The following is a 12536-nucleotide window of genomic DNA, read 5'->3' as shown; positions in this document are numbered from 1 at the left end:
TTCCCAGTGTTTTGAACATAGATATAGCATGTAGGTGAAGATGAAGGGAACCCCCACTTTTTGAGTACCTGCTAAGTGCCATTGGGAGTGGACATGTTTACTCTCCTTTTCCCCCCATAATAGGGCTGTGAAGTAGATTTTTAAAATCTTTACAGATAGAAAAATTGAGGTTCTGAGAGGTTCACTAACTTGCCTAAGATCACTCAGTAAGGAGGTATACTCAGGCCTCCTTAATGCAAAAGCCCTTGCAGCACATTAAAATCATCTGTGGTCTTAAAAACAAATAAAAATTACTCTTGTCTGAGCCCCACCACTCTCCTAAAAGAAGGCACGGGGCATTTTCTGAATCAATGTTCACTCTAAATATTCCCAGAGAACTTTATTTATTTTTTAAAATAATTATTTTTTATTTATTTCTCTCCCTTCCCCTCCTCCCCCGTTATCTGCTCTCTGTGTCCATTCTCTGTGTATTTTTCTGTCTGCTTGCATTCTTGTCAGCGGCAGTGGGAATCTGTGTCTCTTTGTTGTGTCATCTTGCTGCGTCAGCTCTCTGTGTGTGCAGCTCCACTCCTGGGCAGGCTGCACTTTTCTCGCGTGCAGGCTGCAGCTTTCCTTGCGGGGCTCACTCCTTGTGTGTGGGGCTCCCCTATGCCGGGGATACCCCTTTGTGGCATGGCACTCCTTTTGTGCATCAGCACTGCGTGTGGGCCAGCTCACCACATGGGCCAGGAGGCCCAGGGTTTTAACCGTGGACCTCCTATGTGGTAGGCGGATGCTCTGTCAGTTGAGCCAAATCCGCTTCCCTCAGAGTACTTTTAGATTCACCCTCATACCCCATCTTCCCTCCCCACTCCCAGGGGTTCTTATCATCTCTGGGTACCTGTAATCAGGCAGATGGAGTCGGAGGTAAGGTTATTGTTGATGGTAATTTAATCACTCTTCCCCTTTTAATAAGGTATGTGTGAAAGTGCTCATAGACTTTTGAAGTACAATGTCAAATAGAGAAGAAAGAAAATTTGATATGATATTCAAAATATGTTAGCAAATTTGGTTCATTGAGTATTTATATAACACCACCAAATGGTACTGTCTTAACCTTGGATTATAGGGGGTGTGAAAAGATGGGGCTTGGGTCCATTGCTGGTGGGATAAAATTATGAATCCCTGAGATTTGATTGGTTAATTGCCATATTTCCAATAAACAGTCATAGCATTTTACCTCAAGATTCTTGAAGTAGTATGATTTGCCATGTCTATGAAATCTCTATCAATTATGAAAACCAATTCTTTTTTTTTAATTTTTAAATTTTTATATCAATGTTACCAGTTACTCCATTAATACAAGATGATAACTCCAATAACAATAAATCTGCTTTGGTCCTTGTTTACACATTCCCCTTATTTTTGTTCATTCCCCAATCTTGAGCCGTTTGGGATGATGTCTGCTCTGACTGCTTCAGACTGAGAAGGGACTTAAATATTATGGGGCAGAGGAAAAGAATTGTTTTGCTTACAGTTGAAGATACTCTGGTTTTGGGGATGGGACATGTCCAAAATCATCATTTTGTTAATTGTCCAGGACAAGCCTGAAGAACTGGAGACTTGGATTTGGCTGCAATTCTGCTGGGAAAATCCATTCTTTTATGGTCTCCTTTTAGGCTTGAAACCAGTGATGAACAAAGACGGTTTAAAAAATGCTAGGGGAGTGGATATGGCTTAGGCATTTGGGAGCCCATCTCCCACATGGGAGGTCCCAGGTTTGGTTCCTGGTGCCTCCTAAAGAAGATGAATGATAAGCAGACAACAGACAGACATCAAGCAAAAACAATGAGCAGATGAGAAAAAACAGTGAGCAGACAATGAGCAAGACAACAAACAAAAACAACAAGCAGACAGAGAACAAAAACAAACAGGGAGTGGATGTGGCTCAAGCATTTGAGTGCCTGCCTCCCACATAGGAGGTCCTGGGTTCAGTTCCTGGGTGCCTCCTGAAGAAGAAATGAGCAGACAGTGAACAGACAATGAGCAAAAACAACGAGCAGACAATGAGCAAAACCAAGAAATAAACAGTTGAGGAAGCCATCTCAGGGGAGGAAAAAAAAAAAAATTAAAAAAAAAAAAAGCCAGAAGGATTCATAGAGACAGAAAGTAGATTGTAGATTACCAAGTGCTAGAGAAAGAGGGGATGGGAATTATTGCTTAATGGGTACAGAGTTTCTATTTTGATGATGAAAGGGTTTTGGTAGCACAGCATTATAAATATAATGCCACTGAATGTACACTTAAAATAGTTAAAATGACAAAATTTATGTTATGTATAATAAAAAATACATAAAAAAGACATAACATTTTGAACACTGTCAAAATTATGAAGAATATTTTAGTATATTCAAATGTAATAAAAGCCAAATGGATGAATAGTGGCATTCTTGGAATTGGCAAAGCATGCAGTTTTGTACAATAGTTACTCTGGGCATTTATTTTAAGACACATAAAACTAGAGTACCTCCTTTCCTGAGTTTTATCAATTAACTTCTGTTTTAATAGAGAATTTGAAACAATGTAGAGACTAGAGTGCCCATCTTCCATCCTATCCACCAGCTGCCTCCAATTATACAGAAATTGCCCTCACTGCTCAGACCTGTTTATGTGAGTCTTGCTTGGTTACTGTTGGTGCATGGAGAATGCCTCAGATTGTCAAACCACACTGTAGTATACTGCATGTTGGACACAGCTTGTGCTCCTTCCTGACTTCTATACCTAATATTAGTTTCTACAAATCTTGATATTGCTTCTTTTTTTTTCTTAAAGATTTATTTATTCCCCCCACCCCACCCCATTGTCTACTCTCTGTGTCCATTCACTGTATTCTTCTGTGTCTGCTTGTCTTCTCTTTAGATGGCTCCGGGAATCAATCCTGGGACCTAACGGAGTGGGAAAGAGGCAATCATTCTCTTGCATCACCTCAGCTTCCTGTTCTGCTAACGTCTCTTATTGTCTCTCCTCTCTGTCTCTTTTTGTTGCATCATCTTGCTGCGCCAGCTCTCCATGTCGGCCAGCACTCCTGTGCGGGGTGGCACTCACGTGTGGGCCGGCACTCCGCATGGGTCAGCTCGCTGCACAGGCCAGCTTGCTTTCACCAGAAGACCCTGGGCATTGAACCCTGGACCTCCTGTGTGGTAGACGGGAGACCAACTGCTTGAACCACATCTGTTTCCCTGATATTGCTTTTTGACTATTACACTAGAGACAAACTGCACAGTGAATATACTTTTCTGGTTTACACTTGTGGAAACTGGCTTTGTTCAATTATTTTAATTTTTCTTGCACTTATCTCTTTAATCTGATTAGTCATCCCTAAAATGACTAGCCTGTCTTGTGATGATCGTCTTGCCAGATAACTGCAATTTTTTTCCTGAACCATACCACCCCTAAGCCTTAAATCAGTTTTGCACACTTCCACTGACTCAGCAATTTTTCAATCACAATCCTTAAAACCCTGTAACAATTCCTCATATAACTACTGCATATCATCAGATAATCTCCTACTTTTCACCTAAGATTCTTTTTTACCTTTTATTGCAGAAAATTCAAGCATGGAAAGTAGAGAGAATAATAAAACATCCCCATGTATCTATCATCTAACTTCAACAGTTATCAACTAATGCCTTATCTGGTTTCATCTATGTCCATCTCATTCCTTGTTTTTTGAAGATGATCTCAGATTTCATCTGTAAATATTTCAATATTTAAAAGATAAGAACTTTTGAAAAAATATTATCATAATCTATTGTTACATCTTGAAAATTAAGTTCTTTAATTTTAACATATTTAGTCCATGTTCAAATTTCTTCTGTTTTCTTAGAGTTTCTTTTAAATTGTTTGAATCAGAATCCACATATTACATTTGGTTGATATATCTTTTAAATCTCTCTTTTAAAAAAAATTGAAGTATATCACTCATATACAAACTTACATAAACAATAAGCATCTAGTAATAGTTGTGAACTTAAAAAGCAAACATGCATAACATCTTACAGGGTTCTCATACTTCATCCTACCACCAATACCTTGCATAGTCATGAAAAATTTTTAACAATTGATTAAAGAGCATCTTCAAAATATTACTACTAACCAAAGTATCTTACATTTGGTGTATTTTTCACCCAACCCACCCTATTTTTATTATTTTATATCATTTATACATGAACACACATAAAAAATTAGTATATACTAAAAGTTGTGAACTTACAAAGCAAACATGCATAACACCATACAGGGGTCCCAGATATCACCCCACGACCAACACCTTGCATTGTCGTGAGATGTTTGTTACAAATTATGAAAGAATTTTGTCAAAATCTTACTACTATTGTCCTTATCTTACATTTGTTGTATTCCTCCCCCCCCAAACCGACCCTATTCTTTCAAATCTCTTCTAATCTATAGGTACCTCATCTTCTTTTCTTTCTCCTGCAATTTATTTGTTAAAAAAAATTGAGTTGTTTGTCTTATAGTTTTTCCCACAGACTGGATTTTGCTGACTGCATTCCTGTGGTGTCTTTTAACATGGTCTTTGTGACCAGTATTTCCTGTAAACTGGTAGTTCATTCTAGAGGCTTCAATTTTTTGACAAGGCTATTTCAGAGTGGTGTGCATGTCCATCAGAAGGCACATAATAAATGGTTGTCCCTCCTTTTGTGATGTGAACAGCTTATGATTACTGCTTGGATTCATTATGTTATTAGGTGATTGCAAAATGGTGGTTCTCCATGTGTTATCAATTTTACTCTTTTTATTACTGGAATACTTTAAAGAGAAACTTTCCCTTTAGATTATCAACTATTTGGTTATCCTGTGGCACAGTTTGTGCAGCAAAGGCAAGGTGAGTGCTGATTTTTTTTTTTTATTATCCCACCCCTTTCAGCTTTTTGTGTGCTGTCTGCTCTGTGTCCATTCTCTGTGTGTTCTTCTGTGTCTGTATTTATTTTCATTTATTTCCCGCTCCCCCTTGAGGCTTGCTTGCTATCTGCTCTGTGTCTGTTCATGGCACACTCTTCTGTGTTTTTGCTGTCTCCCTTTATGTTGCATTACCTTGCAGAGTCGGCTCTCCATGGTGCTTGTGGGCCCGGAGGCACTCCGCAGTGTGCGGCAAGCCTGCCTTCACAAGGAGGCCCCAGGACAGGGACCCAGGGCCTCCCATATGGTAGACGGGAGCCCAACTGATTGAGCCACAGCCACTTCCCAAGTGCTGATATTTTATTTTCTTGTTTTGGGAATAAAGAATTAGTTCCAAAGGTGAACAATTATTTCTTTTTAGTATCATTATGAACATATATATTTCAACATAGCTGATGTGTTTCTGTCCAGTGCAGTTATTATTTTTATTGCTACTCAAAGTTTTACTACTTTGGCTAGTGGAAACCACTTGAAGTTGGCTCTTAAATCCTTTTGACATGATCCTAGTAGTTATTGATAGTTTCCTTATTTTCTGTTATGACAAGATGTTTCAGGCTCTTCTTGTGCATTTCTTGCCCCAGACCTGGAATCAACTGTTTTCTGAAGATTTCTGGTCCCTTTTAGTGGAAAATAGTATTTAAAGATCACAGTCTTGGTGCTACAGTAGAAGGTGATATTTGGTAAAGACCTAAAGGGAATCAGGAAATGAGCTATGTGGCTATTTGGGAGAGGAGCAGGCTGTACCAGGCAGAGGAAACAACAGTTGCAAAGACTTTGAGGCTAGAGCAGAAGGAGTCAGAAGAGGAGAGTAGTAGGAAAGGAAGTAAGAGAGCTGATGTTGGCCAGGACAGGTGGGGCCTGGTACACTGTTGGAAGGGCTTTGATTTTTCTTAGAGTGAAATGGGAGCCATTGGAGTGTTTTGAGCAGAAGCGTGATATAATTTTTTGCTCTTTGTAAATGAATCACTGTAAGTTCTGGGTTGGGAATGGACTGAAGAAGGGTATAGCAGTTTGATAATTTCTATGAATTCCCAATAAAAGATATTATGTTTGTAAACTGGTCTGTTCATCTGGGTGTGATACCCTTTGATTCTATTAAATTCAGAGGTTTTATGATTAGCTAATTAAATCAACTTAGGGCCTTTGATTCAACCATGTCAATAGGGCATGGCTCAGGGTTGAGTCCCCTCCATCTTCGTGGACTATATAAATGGACACTCAGTCAAGAAGACACACAGGAGAAGACGAGAAGAAGAAGAGAGAGACAACTTTGTCAGTTTTGATTCTGGAGTACAGAGGGAGAGATGAGCCATTCTTCTGAGAGTTTATATCTGACCTTGTGAAGAGAGCAGAGCAGCTAAGAATCCCTGAGAGATGAGCCTTATGCCAGCCTACAGATGAGATTGGAAGAGGCTGGGCCCATGGAGCCATAAGAGAAAGAAGGAAAGAGAGACCAGGAGAGATCACCCACCATCTTGATTCAATATGTGGCATTAGAGTTTGGTGAAGAAGTAACTGTAAGTTGGACTCTTTAGGGCCTTGTAAATGTAAGCCTCTACCACCAAGTAAATACCCTTTGAAAAACCAACATATTTCTAGTACTTTGCATCAGCACCCCCTTGGCTGACTAATACAAGGGGTAAAGGCAGAATCTGAGTGACCCGTGAGGAGGCTATCACAAGAATCCAGATGAGAGATGATGTGGCTTGGAACAGCACGGTAGTAGTGGAGGTAATGAGAAAAAGTGTCAGATTCCAGATATCTTTTGAAGGTAGAACCCACAAAATTTACTAAAGGATTGTACTTGAGTTGTGAGAAAAGAGAATTCAGACGTGACTCCAGGGTTTATGACTTGAGACAGAAATGATAGTGGTATCTCTTCTGTGGGTTGGTGCAGCATGTGGGGTTGGGGGACAATGGGTGAATAAGAGGGAGAATAGAGCTAGGTCAGGCAAAGGTATACGGTGGTTTAGCTATTTAAGCTGTGTCATGAAGGATATGTAGGAGATTCAGGTAGACAAGAGAAAGAGCATTCTAGGCAGAGGAAACAGCTGGTGTAAATGTGGAGTCATGAAAGGATGCTGGGTTTTTGGAAGTAAAATTAGTTTTGGGGGTTCGAGGACTTAAGGCAGCAAATGAGTCTAGAAAGGCAGAAAGAGACCTTACATATTCTATAGCAGTTTGATATTATTTATGAATTCCAAAAATATATATTGGAATTGTGTTTGTAAACTGCTCTTTTCCTTTCCTCTGGACATATTTAGATTGTGTAAGGTTCAGAGGTTTCACTTTTACCTGATCAAATTATGATCAAGACTTTGATTTGGTCATGTCAGTAGGATGTTGACACAGAGAAAACTAAATAGCAGAGGAAAGAGTGGGAGTTTTTGATGCTGGAGCACCAGGAAGTATATACACAGAAGGAATAGAGACAGTTCCATAGACACAGCAGTGGCCCCAGGAAGAGAGTGAACCTGATAGTCTACAGCTGACCTTGTGGAGAGAACAGAGCAGCTGAGCCCGGGAAGGAACGAGCCCTGAGGAGAAGAGATGAGCCTTATACCAGCCAATAGCTAAGACTAGAAGAAGCTGGGACCATGGAGCCTGAAGAGGAAGGCTGGACCCTCACAGAGACAGGCAGCCATGTTGCTCCAACACTGGCAACAGACTTTGGTGAGGGAAGTAATTTACTCCTTATGACCTTGTGACTGTTTATGGATGATAAGAAGACTAATTTTCTAAGCCTGAGAATAACACTGGGCAGCAGTATGGAGGGTAGTTTAGAAGGAATGAGGTTGGCAGCCAGAAAATACCTGTTGGTACTATTGAAAGGAACAAGTCAAGAGTGGAGTTGTGGATAAGTGCAAGTGTATGACATCAAACTAACCCGAGTTAGAATACCAGCTCTGTCACTTACTTGCTGTGTGCATTTGGTCAAGTTACTTAATCTCTCTGAGATTCTATTTCCTCATTTGTAAAATAGGGATAATAATGGTACCTACTGTATGAGAATAAAATGAGTTAATATGCTTTAAACATTTGACCTGGGGGCTTGAAGTCCAGAAGGTATTATTTAATTTTAGTTAATTTATTTTTATGTTATTGAGGGAATGGCTGCTGGGGGAGTTATAACCTGTTCTCCCCCCATACTTGGGGGATGCTTTTCAACTTGGAAAAAAACAAGGTTGTAGGGGGTGGGGGTATATTATAGATTGTTAGTCAGGAGCCTAAGAGGAAAGAGAAGTCACCTTTGAAATACGATAAGTCAGGCGGGTTTATTTACAAAGTGGCTTTTTGTAATAAAATGTGGTATAACGGAACTTCAGTGCATAATGAAGAAATGGAAGGGAGGAGGTTGCTAGTAGCAGCCTAGATATTACCATCCCTGGGCTCAAAGGGACAAGGGGAGGGAATGGTTACCAGAACTCAGGCTGAAAAGTTGGTCCGTGCCCTTGAGAGAGGCAAAGATCTTCTATGGAAGGATATAGTCAGCTCAAGGAGACTCTGCTCAGGAGGATCTAGAAGAATAATAGCACAATTTCTTTCTCCCCATCCCTCTGATTTCCTGCCAAGCTCTCCACTGGTAGAACCTAACCAAAAAGCCAGAGGCACAGGGAGCAGTGGAAGGAGGGAGAGTAGATCTGGAGAGGCAAACAGAAGGTACCCAGCGTGTAGACTATCATGTTACTTTCTTTGGACGCTAGCATCAAACTGTAGCTGGACTTTAGAGGGGATTAAGGAACCAGATCGTGCTTACCTTTGGGATTAATTGTTAGGAGAGGGCAGGTTCTATACACTGTGAATGGCTGATTTCTGAACATCTCCTGATGCTGTCCCCTAAAGCAGAAATAGCTGTGGAGTTTGGGTTCCTTTATGACTATAATAACAAACCCCTCTGGACTAAATAAGATCTCTGTGGTTGTTGGACTCATCACTGGATGGATGGTCCAGGGAGGAAAGGAGTCCTTACAATAAGGGGGGTAAGTTTTTGAGTCACATTAATTTAAATATTAAAAGATCTGTAACCTTATTTTGTATCCCAGTTGGTAGAGTGGGACATATTGATTAGAGAAGTTTATTGCTGTCGACCAGGGAAAGATGAAGAGAATGTGCAGTGTGTCAGAGGATATTGAAATGGGGAGGAGGAGATGGAGTTGAGAGATCTTAAGGAATAGAAGCAACAAGATTTTGTAATCATTAAGATGGCGTAGCAGAGGGCTAGGGGGATTCCTAGGTTGCTGACTGTGTAACTAGTTTGTGTGTGATGGTGATGCTATTAACTAACATAGAGAATACTAGAGGGGAGCAGGATAGAGGTGAATATATAGAGTTCAGTTAAGATGCTGAGTTTGAGCTGTTTATGGGGTATTCTGGTTATACCCAATAGGTAGATGGAAATATGGATCTGGAGCTCATAGGAGCAGACTGGGCAGAGTATAAAGTCATGGGAGTAGGAGTTATGAACTAGGCAAAGTAAGTCAAGGAAACGAGGGTAAGGATGAAGTTCTAGGAAATACCAACATTTATGAGGCACAGGAGAAGAATTGGACATAAAGGGGTCCTGGAAAATCTTTAAGAGTTTCAAGAAAGAAGGAAGGTCAACAATGGCATGTGCTATTTCTCAGATATCAAGAATATAAAAACTCCAAACTGGTCTTTGCGGTAGAGACTTGTTGATCTTGGAGAGGGCAATTTAATTGGTGTGTTAGGGGAGAAATCAGAATGCAACAGAATGAGGAGTGAATGGAGGTAAGAATGGGAAGATTAACTATAGATTATGATCTCATGAAGCTTGTTTGTGAAGGAAAGAAAAGGCATAGGCCAATAGAATGCATTTTTTTTTCCTTCTTTTTGAGATAACACAGGTATTTATTAGCAAGCAATGTCTTGGCACAATCAAAGGCAAACTGAGGTGAACTTACTTTTTGCTGGCCTCACAGACATCAGTAATATTAGAGAAAAGATGGTGACTTTCTGTTTTGGTCATTGTGTCACTTAGTTCTTTAGAATTTTTAACATTCGTATCAAGATCTCCAAGCTGAGTAAATATGAACGTTTAGAAGATATGACTTCAAAGATAACGTCCTTCTTTAGTGCTGGGTGGCTCTCCTTATGGGGCGCACTCCTTGCGCATGGGGCTCCCCTACGTGGGGGACACCCCTGCATGACAGGGCACTCCTTGCACGCATCAGCACTGAGCATGGGCCAGCTGCACACGGGTCAAGGAGGCCCGGGGTTTGAACCGCGGACCTCCCATGTGGTAGACGGACGCCCTAACTACTGGGCCAAATCTGCTTCCCTGCATTTGTTTTTAAGAATGATAATCATTTAAGTAGTTTATGTGCTTAGGGGAAGAACCAATACAATGAAAGTGATTGAAGGGGTAGGAAAATGAAACTTCTATCATTCTAAGAATATATAAAAGAGTTAAGAGAAAGGAGAGGAATATCTTCACCCCTTTCTAATAGCTCCCATCATGTGCCTGAGTTTTCATTTTCTATTTTTTATTACAAGTAAAAATAATACTAATAATGATGATTATATTTCTTGTTCAGATACAGGATTTTATTTCTTAAGGTAAATTCTCAGACCTTAAAAAAAGCCATGCAATACTCCCATCTCTTCTATAATAATTCTTGCCAGGAAGGGAGCTAATGTTTATTTAACTACAGTGGTTTTATAATGCTGCGAAGGTGTGAACATGTGGCAACATGATTAAATTGTAGCATGGAGCATGTCACCATAAAAAACAGTAAATATTGTCAAAAGTTATGCATTTATGACTTGGGGGCTAAAGCTATGTTTCTATTATCATATAGTCAACTAGGATGAACCTTAAATTTTTATGAAATGTTAGTTTTTATAATGAGATTTCACCTCTTCTCTCATTGGACAGGGTGTCAGGCACTAGAGCTCTTTACCCTTGATTGCCTCTCTATGAGGAAAGTGAAAGAGAATGAGTCAATTGTTGATGTAATCTCCAGTCAGCAGTGCTATGTTCAAATGAAACTTGACAAGAGTTTTCTTAAAGTTTAATTTTTTGAAATCAATAACTATTGAAGATCTCTCAAAATAGAGAAGTTCGGCTCTCATTGAAATGTTCATGTGCTTTTCTGTTTTTTATTTTTCTCACATCTAACCCCTCATTCACTATGTTTTGGCCCCTTGATCGTTATTTTCTCCTTCTAGCTTTGATGGTCTGGTTTCTAGTCTGTAGTATATAAGATGTTTTGTGGATATGTTCTTTTTCAAATTTCTCTCCAAAACAATCATAAAACCACTATAAAATATTTTTTAAATATCTCATCAAATCACGTAAAAACAATTTGCCACAATAAGACAAATACTAAACCAATATTCTTTATTAGGATAGAGTCTAGACTTGGTCTGAAGAAGGCATCCATTGGATTTTTCATTTAGTATATTTAGTTATTATAAATGTGAAGTTCTGTAACTGTCAATCATTTAGTAAGATAGAGTCTTGTTATACATATCCAGGTTTATTAAAGCATGAAACATTTATTGATTACCTGCTATGTGCTGGGCACTGTGCAAGGTAACAAGGAGTCTAAAAAAAAAGCCCTTATTAAAGGATGATTGAAAGTATAATGAAGAACAAATTTTCTATGTAGAGTCAAAAACAATCCTTAATAGTCACCAATTTAATAGTTTATATTAAGAAAGTGTCTTATGGTATAATTTACTTTAGACACAATCCTCATGCTGGAAAGGAAATGTGTCACAGTACACAAAGCCTGAGCTAGGAATCAGGAAACCAGATTCACATTCCTACTTTGTTACTGTTCATTCATTAATTTAACTGTTCATCAACTATTGTCTGAGAGCCTACGTTGTAGGAAAAACTGTATTAGGTGCTGGGAGCATGATGGTAAATAAGAGAGACCAACTCCTTGTATTCTATTTGTGTGGCTTAATGTGTCTATGCCTCCATCCAAAAACCTTAGATACCCTAGATATCTGAAGTCTCTCTCAAATCTAAAATTCTCAGGTTTGTGACAGCCTCGTGGAGGGAGAGGCTGCCCAGGTGCCCTTGATCCTCCCATGTTTTCCTTGGACTTAGCTCCCTCTTGGAGGGCTAGTCCTTGTCCTCATTTCAAAATAACTTAATATACCCAGTTTTAAAAGTGTTTTGACCAGCCTCTCAGTGACATGTAGGTCATCTTGGCAAAGCCTGGGTGTGGCAATTCATGCTCTAAGATTTCAGAGGTAATAAGTTAAATTTTGGCAAAGGTGAATGACTTTCCTCAAGTAGTAGCCAGACAGAGGTTCCTGGCAAGCAGCCAGGTGCCCCCCTGGGTCTTACACAGCTTTTGCCTGGGTGAACCCTTGCTCTTCTGGTCTAAAGAGCCACGAAAAGGGATTGCTTCTCAGGGGACTAGAATTCATCAAGTGGCTGGATGAATTGTTCTTGCCTCTCAGTTTTTCCAGTGGATGTCAAGGTAACAGGTTTCTTGTTATCTGCCTTCAAAATTGCAATAACTAGCTTTTTTTGCTTGAAGCCAAGGTGAATCTCTCAAGGCAGAAAAATGGGCTTCTGTATCAGAGAGTGAGAATGG

The 12536-nt window shown here is 39.7% G+C and overlaps 1 protein-coding gene across 2 annotated transcripts in view; it reads left to right on the top strand.

Moving 5' to 3' along the window:
* Window positions 1-12536, top strand: part of ENTPD1 (ectonucleoside triphosphate diphosphohydrolase 1) — a 173494-nt gene that overhangs the window by 36813 nt on the left and 124145 nt on the right. The gene's annotated exons all lie outside the window — the stretch shown is intronic.

The sequence above is a fragment of the Dasypus novemcinctus genome, chromosome 6, assembly GCF_030445035.2.
Source record: "Dasypus novemcinctus isolate mDasNov1 chromosome 6, mDasNov1.1.hap2, whole genome shotgun sequence".
In the NCBI taxonomy this organism is placed as follows: Eukaryota; Metazoa; Chordata; class Mammalia; order Cingulata; family Dasypodidae; genus Dasypus; species Dasypus novemcinctus.
This window is presented reverse-complemented; position numbering and strand designations above follow the sequence as displayed.